A 9,505-nucleotide genomic window follows, 5' to 3' on the forward strand; every position below is an offset into this window, starting at 1 on the left:
ATCTCATTAGTTTCTTGGATATTTTTTTCTTGGCTTTGGTTGCTCAGTGCCAAAACATTGCACTGAAGATTGAAAAATTTGTTCAAATATCCAGCTGTTTTCAAATAGAACACCATTTTGGTATATAGTAGGAGTTTGGAAAATATTTATTATAATAGATTGACTTTTCTGGGTGCTTTGTATTGTCTAAATTCTTTTAATCAGCAAAATCAATGATTGGAAGAAAAATATGTTACTGGTACGCATTTTCTTCATTAAATAAGTTAGGACCGTTATAAACTCTTGCATATCACATTAGTTTATATTTGCTGTTTACATACATGGCAGTAGGAAAAAGTGGCATTGAAAACAAGCTGACAGTTAATAGTGCCAGATCTGTGGTTAATAATTTACCATAGGTGATCCACAGACTTGACAAATCTGCATATGTATACTTGAAATTTGATTGCAGCTTGAATAGAAATAAACCAGTTATCTAAAGCAAAGCACCGGAATAATTTAGCACCTTATTGCAGAACCTATGGATGGCCACCATTTTTATTATATTACAAGTAACCATGATAACCAATATATATTTCTTGGAAAACTCCGTAACTGAGAGTTTAAGTTTTTCTTAGTACACTTATGCTACAAACATAAAATATAGGGAAAAATCTGTAATAATTTTAAGAAAAATTATTAATGATGATAAGCATTAAAGCAAAGACTAGAAGTTACTTGTTTTATATAACCTATGCCGTCAGAGAAAAGAGTAGAGGAAATAAACATGTCATCAGGAAAGGAAAAGTTAGTTTCCTTCTGAAGTAACTAATATGCACAGTCTATGATAGGCTTCTTCATGTGACAACTGGTATCATATATACATACATGTGTGTGTGTGTGTGTGTGTGTGTGTGTGTGTGTATGATTTTTACAAATAGAGCTGATTTTTCTGTGATATCTTACTAACTACTTATTACTGAAAGAGTCAATTTCTCTTCTTTTATGGTTCCTGAAATCTCTCTAGCATACTCTCATGATAATTTTATTTGCCACGTGGACTTACAATAATTGAACTGTGTTTGGAGGGAGGCCATCTGTGTGATTTAAGAAGTGCATTTCATGGAGTGTCAGATCCTAAAAATTGAATATAATTATTAAGCCCAGTACTTAAATTCAGTTGTTTAAAATGGGCTTGTAAAGTATATCTTCTCTCTTCTAATTTAAAGAGCACTTAAAAAAAAAAAATAAAGAGCACTTAATATGTAGTTAGTATTAGCTGCTACTTTCATTTCAACCAGCAGTTTCCCAATTCTAATAATATTCTTCATTTTTGTAATGAACAGCCTGATTAACTTGGCTTACTTGATTTTTATTCTTACTTAAAATAAGAAGAATAGAAATTAATAAGGAATAATCCTGATTAAAAACTAAAAATGCACTTTGGCCTGAGCCTCTTGTTTATGTTTTGGTATTACTTTATTATAGGTAAGAAAGAATGCTTCCTAGATGTTAGATGCTTAGAGAAATGATTTTTGCTTTGCATGAATGAGGAACTAGTTTCAAAGTTTACTTACTGTGGGTATAAGCTAATTAATAATTCTGCAAATTTCCTAAATACTAAAACCTTTCTGGCTAACTTAAAGGGGGAAAAAAACAGTGTATCTTTGCAATTTATTGTCTTTTTTCTTAATTACATTAATTTTCCTAAGTATAGTTTTCATTTTACATTCTGTTCTGTTTTTTCTCTTTTTAAAACGGCATGGGAGATGTACTTTTAAGTTCTATCTATTGAAACACAGTTTCTCAGATTACTCTAGTACGTTGAAGTGCATGAAAGACTTATATTAGAATTCTTTATTTACTAATTGCTGTTCTCTTTGTAAAAATTTTGGAATTTTCATTGTTTGACCAACAGAGCTTTCTAATCATTCTGAAGCAGGTGACATTCATGAAGTTCTGCTACAAGTAATGTCATTTTAAACAAATTGTTTTATTGAAGGACAGAGCAGTTAATTGTTCTTGCGCCTTAATTGTTCTTATTCTGCTAATTCTGCCTATTAAACTTGACCAATTAGAGTATTAGCCCTTCATCATAATCCTCCTAAACTGTTACTCTAATAATACTGTTATTTAATGGACAGACTCTAATTTGGTTTTTAGTTGAGGTGTACCAAATGTATATGTTAGTTTAATTCCACATGAACAATTATTACCAGTAATATTCAGTTTTGGCTATTATAGAATGAACTTCTGAATACAAGAATTCAAAATATATCACAAAAAAATGAAGTGATTGCTATAGTTTTGTTAACATTATATATAATGTTAATTATATATACATAAAATTATAAGGTTTTATATATATATGAAAACCCTAAATTAGGGTTAGGGTTAATTATATATATATAATTATAGGGTTATATATATATATAATATGTTAATTATATATATAATTATGTATATGTTAATTATATATGTATAATGTCAATGATAAGATTGACATTATATTAAAGAAGTAATAGCTTTTTGCCGCATTTTTAGCTTCTAGATTGCTTTTATAATCATGACGGTGCATTTAACATGATACTAAACAACCAATTTTAACTGAGGACAGTAGGGTAACAAAATATGTTTGGGGTTTCTCATTCTCTAACATGTAAAAACTTGTAGAAGGTGACTAATAAGATGATGTTGAATATTACTTTTGAGAATGTCCTCATAGTGAAAATTTAAGGTGGCAGAGTTGGCTTTCTGATTTTAACTCATCCTCATAAGATGTAAAGAATTCTCAAATTGGACTTTCTCTTGAAAGATTCATAGCTGGAGTGGAATTAATTAACTAAAAATAAAAAAACTCCTAACATTTATTTTTTGTTGTAAATTCTGAAGAGAATAGATGATAATATCTCTGTTATTCTGCCCTGATTTAATTTTTACATTTATATAGCTTTCACCATCATTAGTTATTGCCACATTTTAATATTGCAATATAAATACACATTTACATTTCAGCTGATAGAATTTCAGCATGTGACGCACATTTGGAAATTTTTATATGAAATGTTTACCTGTATTTGAAAGTGCATATTTAGATAGTGAAGGTAAAACTGAAAGACCAAGCCTTGTTTTTATTGTTCATGTTACACTAATTGAAATATGATGGTATCAAACACATGATCATTGACTATGCAGAAATTTGTAGGTGCCAGAGATGACACTGACATAAACATTCTTGTTTGACAGAGCTGTGGCAAAAGTCAGAGATACATATATAATGGATTTTGGTCAAATATCAGCACATCTTTAATTTAGACCACTTGAAATAATTCATTCAGCAAGAAACTTAGAGCAGAAAAGTGTCATATGTAAACTAACTTGTATGAAAATTAGTAACTATTTTCTAACTACAAATAAAATCTAGTTAACAGCAAACTGCCTATATTTTATTTATTGAAAAATAAATTTAATTGAAAAATGTTTACTGGAAAGAAGTCAGAAATCTTTGGCTTACGTAGATATTTCTTAACACAGTTTATGTGTTGCAAATAACTTATGTAATTTTAAAGTGTAAAAACATAATCATAGTAATTCTCTAGGGTAACTACTATTATTTGTTTTGTTGTTGTTGTTGTTAAAACCAAAGCATTCTTTTGTAAAACAGAATTTTTATGTTTTTAAACACATATGATTACAAGATACATGTGTTGTCTATAAATTAGCCTCTCAGCTCAATTGGCTGTACAAAATTTATGCTTAAATTCATACTTACTGTAGATGTGGCCTTTCAGCCATGCCATAGGAGAGTCAAGACTGAATGTTTTTCTCTCAATTAAGAGCTACTTAAGCAATAGCTGACTGTAGTCCTCTTCTAAAAAACAGACTTTAACCTTTTAAAGACCAGTTTATGTCTGAGATGAAAGCAGAGAATTTTCTTAATGGAATCTTCTTTGTAACAATTCATTATAACAGTAGGTGATCTGTGGTAAGTAATTTAACCTGAAGTGAGTCTAGGGAAAAAATTATCTACTAGATTAAGACATAATCATTCTAGATGTCATTGGATTGAAAACAGGCCTCTTAAGAATAATAAAATATTTTTCCTTTCTCTTGTGATTTGCTTTGAGATTTTCCATTGTTACTGTTGTTTTTACGTTATACTCATTCATGTAATTTTGTCATTTATCTCTAGAACTTTTACAGAAGGGAAATTTTGCTCTGTAGGGACTCTTTTAGTTTCAGAGCTTAGAAACTTTTTCACTTTTTATTGTTAACTTTCAGAAAGTACGAAATGTGTAAGATTATTATTTTTAAACCTCTAGTACTCTAAAATACTAATGAATCTTGATTCTTCTTTTTTTTCTTTAAAATTGCTGATTATCATTGAGATATGTAACCTGGGGCTTAAATTATAAAGGTAATCTGTATGCAAATATAACATGAAATGCATGTTTTGAGTAAACAGAAATTTCAAAATAATTGATTTGAAGTTAATTTTAAACAGTTGTAAATATTTTTGGTTTTATTTGCTCAGCACTAGATTTAGAATAAAAATTCTTCCCTTTCCTGATCAGTCAACAAAAAGATACTAGGTAATAAGTTTAACTGAAATCAGGAAGTCTTGTACTTGCACATGTGTATGTATAAAGTTTTTAACCACAGACCATCCTCTTGGTTGCTGTATTTAAGTCAGTTTACTTTTCAACATGATGATAGAGCTACAACTTGCTTCAGCTCACAAATTATACTGCACTGTTACATCATATATAATTTTTCTTTTTATATATATTTTTGGAAATATAGATGTGCCATTAGTAAAGGGCAATTTTTTTGGTCTTTATTATACCCAAATGATTTTTTATCCAACTCATCAGGATTTATATTTACTTGTTTTTATTGTTTCCACTGTATATAATTAGACTATAGATGTGGTTTTTGTGCAAGCTTATAAATAGGACTGTTGTACTCTTTATACTATTAATACTATATATACCAAATCTATATACTAATGTAGAACCTATGTCTTTTGAATTATCTATATGTGTGTGTTACTTTGACACAGTTTCATCATTATGTCCTATTAATCAGCTTAATAATTTTATAACATTGTAAGGACCTTTTCTTAGGAATAAGATAAACATGTGTTATCTTCGTTAAAAACCTATACTTTTTAGTAATTGATCCACATAACTTCAGTTGAGTTACTAGAGTTCTTGGCATACTTTTCTGGACCTATAATCTATACCAATGTTTGAAACATTAAACTGAAAACTCAGGGGGAAAAAGGTTCTTCAACTTGAGATCTTCTCTCCAGATCTCCATTCTTTGGAGTTTCCATGTGTGTGTGACCTGAAGAACTTGGAACCATTGAAATTCAAATGTAGGTAGGTAAGTGTTCACACCAGCGCATGCGTTGATTGCCTTCTAAATCTCTTTGTATATGCATCTGTATTGCACCCCCTCAGTGCCTTTCTTCCTCTTCCTCCCCATAGATCATGCAGGGCCTGTGTCATCTTGATATTATGTAATTTTGTAATTCTGTATTTTGGTCAGTATTTGTCTGTGATGTGTGTCAGGAGCAATTTTTACAAGTCTTCAGACATTTATGACATTGTCCTGTCTAAAGACTGTCTTTCACACATATGTGTTTGCTATGTATGGGCCTGGGTTGCATTCTTGTGAACTGTATTTGTTGAGCTCTGACATTCTTTTGGAGTTGCTGGTATTCATTGAAGGATGCAATAAGTCTCAGTCTTGAATTGTGTCTCTCATTCTCTCAAATGTATCTAGAGAATGTGAACTGGTTCTGAGGATTTCTTCCAGTTAGTCTTTAATTTATGAGTCATATCCCTGATACCGTTCACAATAGCATGAGTGTCAGCCATGTCCTTTGAAGTATATTAACAGCTTTCTTTGGGCAATAAGAAAAAGTGATTCAACTTAATCATTTGGTTCCAGCAATAAGAACTAATACTAATTTATTCCACACAAACAGGAGCTCTACTTAACCCTCAAAAGAACTATGTATTGATAACATAGTAAGTTGTAACTGAAATAGGCAACCAGATCTAATCATGGAATATTCTCCTAGACTTGAGTAGAATATCTACTCATATAAGCAAAATGAGGTGTCTGGTGCTTAATTAATATTATTTCACTCAAAATATCTAAGCACCAGTATCTAGGATTCCTACCGTGCTTTTAATTTCTTTCTTTTGTCACATCTGCCAAGCATATCGTTGAATTTTAGATCTCTTTTCTATATTTTTCCCCCAATTCCTGTACAAATTAGGTAATCCATTGGCAATGGTTCTTAAACTTTTGATCTCAGGGCTCTTTTAGACACTTAAAAATTACCAAAGATCTCAAAGAATTTTTGCTTATATGTATGGGTTATATCTATCAATATTATATTAGAAATTAAAATGAAGGCATTTTAAAAATTATGTAGTATCACACTTTCAAATAATAAAAACCCATTATAGGTCAACATAAATAGCATCTTTTTATGAAAAAAATAAGTTAAATTTCTTTAATTGCTGAAAAGAACAGCATTTATTTTACTGTGACTGTGTGATGTTAAGAATACAGTGACTACTGATACATTTTGGTGCCATTGACTGGGTTCATGCTAATGCCCCCAGCAGTTTTACTCACTACTGTTGTTGTGCCATCAGTGGAAATGTCAGCATAGTGAAAAAGGCAAATCAAGTCTTGGTATTTTTATGAAAGTAATTTTGACCTGGTGATCCTCTGAAAGGGTTTTTGGGACTCCATTTTGAGAACTGTGTTCTAGGATGCCTGCCTATCTTGAGATGAAAATTTTGTATCAGCCTGTTTAAGTAAAGATATTTCCCTCTTCTGGGCCTCCATTAACAAAGGAGAATGACTTGGCTGCAATTGGCATAAACAGATTTTAGAATTATTTGAGTGTAACTTTTGTTTTAGTTACCTTCATAGAAATGGATATAAAAGATGGGCACCCAAGTGGTCTAAAATGAGGCCTGTCTATTGGATGGTTATATATTTTTTCTCTTTACTTGTGCGTGGTATGTGTGTTGTATGTGAATACCAAATTAATTTGGCTCCTGGGTAGCTTGAAAACACATTTTCATGAAGCAATGTGATTTTCATGAATTATGGCAATTTATACCATATGCCATTGGACTGTGCTACTTTTTCTGCTTATCTACCAGAATTTCAAATATCACTGCTTCAGTTTGTATGCCACAGATTGTATGAAACTCTGTAATGTTTCTTTTTTTGGGGCCCTCTTAGCCCTGGAACCAAAATCCATAATGTTGTAAAAGTGGTCAAAGAAAGTGGTAGAGATGCCAAGTTCAGAAAACATGAGCATTATTTAAGTGGCATTCTCCTGTTATCTCCTTCCTATATTTTGTTATTCCTCTAATGTCCCTGGACTGTTGGATTTTCAGTTTGTACCAACAGTACTGAGGGGGTGTGTGATGCTTACATATATGCAGACATATAGTGGAGTTTGACTCACTCAATGCATGCGCTAGTGCTCACGCTTACGTACCTGAGATTTAATGATTCAGCAGCTCTGCAGTATTTGAAGAGGTAGTCAAAATGAATAAATAAATAAAAATATTGCTAAAGAACAAGGATCTGCAGAGGTGATCCAATTATAAGGCACTCTATCAACTGGTAAGTAACCAAAATAATTTCTAACTTGGAAAGCTTCTTGGTGCATGATCTTTATAAATACTATAACCAAAATACAAATATATACTATAATAGGTGTAATACTATAGGTATAATAGGTGATTTGCCTGTAAGATAATGTAAGTGTTGTGAGTCATTAATTACTGAATTGTATAGTTAGAAAAAATAATTAGCATCAGAAGCATAAAAATGAATCATTTAATTGAATACATTCTTTTATATATATGTCCTTTTAGAACAGACTTCATAATTCCACTGCAAAATTTGAAATTGTTTTAGACTATTTGAACTCTCAGTATAAACGTCATTTGTCTCAGGATTTGTTTTCTATTCTTATTTTGGTAATAAGTCTCTTTCTAGTATAGATGACCCCCCCAACTGAGCCAGATAATATCCACAATTACCATCAGTTTTCAGGGCTGACAAGCTTCTGTTGGCTATCCCTTCATATTTGACTCTAAAAGCAGGAAAAATTAACTACACAGACCTCTAGGCAAGTAACCAATTGGCATGTGAGACAACTCAACCTTACCTTTTCTTTCTGATAATCACCCAGCCATCTCCTTATCTATAGGTTAAGAACTATGTTGTTGTTATGGTTTAGTCATGTCTGACTCTTTGCAACTCCTTGGTCTGTAGCCCTCAAGGCTGCTCTGCCAAAGGGATTCCCCAGGCAAGAATGCTGGAGTGGGCTGCCATTTTCTTCTCCAGGGGATCTTCCCAATCCAGGGATCCAACCCACATCTTCTGCATTGGCAGGCAGATTCTTTACCACTGAGCCACCAGGGAAGTTTAAGAACTCTGAAGAGTGGTAAAGAGATTAGTACACAAACTCCATCAAAGGATGTATGCTATGAGGAAAATGTGTTTTGTAAGAAACAGATTTTTATCTTTAGATAAACATACATAAAAAAAATTTGGAGAAAATTATTAACTTGAAAGTGGCATATAATTTTTAAAAGGAAAAGAAAAAAATTTTGAAAGCTTTCCTCTATCTTTAGATGAACCAGTTATTAGTAGTGATAGTGTTTTGCATAGGCATATGAGTGTCTTTCTTCTTATCTTATTCTCAAAGGCAGTACTTTTGGTTTTCATTTTGGTTTACTTACCTTCAACTTTGTTACAGGTATTCTATTATCATTGTTCATGAAGAGCCGTTGTGAAAATCCGGGGTATATTAAGTACTTTAAAATCAATTAGCTTCTTAGAAAATGAAGGCAAGCAATAACAAAGCCATATTGACCTCTTTACCTCTCAAGCCAAATCTTCCTTTCTTTCCTAAGATGATTGTCACTATTATTAAATAAAACTTTGAAAAGAGAAATATTTTAAGTAACCAGATTTTTTTCCTTGTTAAAACTTTCCTTCCTAACAGTCATCAAAGAACACTCTGCTGCAAATAAATTATTTGAGTGTGTGATATATTTTTCATTCTTTATTATGAAGCAACTGTCTAAGGGGTTCTAAGACTTTTATCTTCTTAGTCTTTATTAAAGTTGCTTTTTTTTCTTATGCTTTTCATATACTCTGTGTCTTCCTGTTATGCAAATGTTACTTTGTCTAACCTTTTAACTTAAAAACCAATGGTAATGTTTAATTGTTTATGCATTTTAAAACCTACTTAGTAAAGGTATAAGACATTAAAAAAAAAACTGGTGATTTTACATATTACTTGAATTATTGTCATTTCTAAATTTCTTTGAAAATTTCATTGAAAAGTTTCAAAATTCAGTTCCTTTGAACTAATGTCTTAAACATTTTCAAGACTTACGAGCGGACTTAACCTTGCTTTACCATAATTGAAATAATATGAAATAGTATTGTGTTTGCAGTAGGGAGT

The 9,505-nt window shown here is 31.3% G+C and overlaps 1 long non-coding RNA gene across 1 annotated transcript in view; it reads right to left on the minus strand.

Annotated features, from left to right (window-relative positions):
* Positions 1-222: 222 nt before the first annotated feature.
* Positions 223-9,505, minus strand: part of LOC122436512 — a 20,427-nt gene continuing 11,144 nt past the window's right edge. Inside the window, exon 3 of the long non-coding RNA XR_006268031.1 lies at positions 223-235. This is a non-coding gene — a long non-coding RNA (uncharacterized LOC122436512). The remainder of the gene's footprint in view (positions 236-9,505) is intronic.

Source organism: Cervus canadensis, unplaced genomic scaffold (genome assembly GCF_019320065.1).
Source record: "Cervus canadensis isolate Bull #8, Minnesota unplaced genomic scaffold, ASM1932006v1 Scaffold_063, whole genome shotgun sequence".
Classification (NCBI taxonomy): domain Eukaryota; kingdom Metazoa; phylum Chordata; class Mammalia; order Artiodactyla; family Cervidae; genus Cervus; species Cervus canadensis.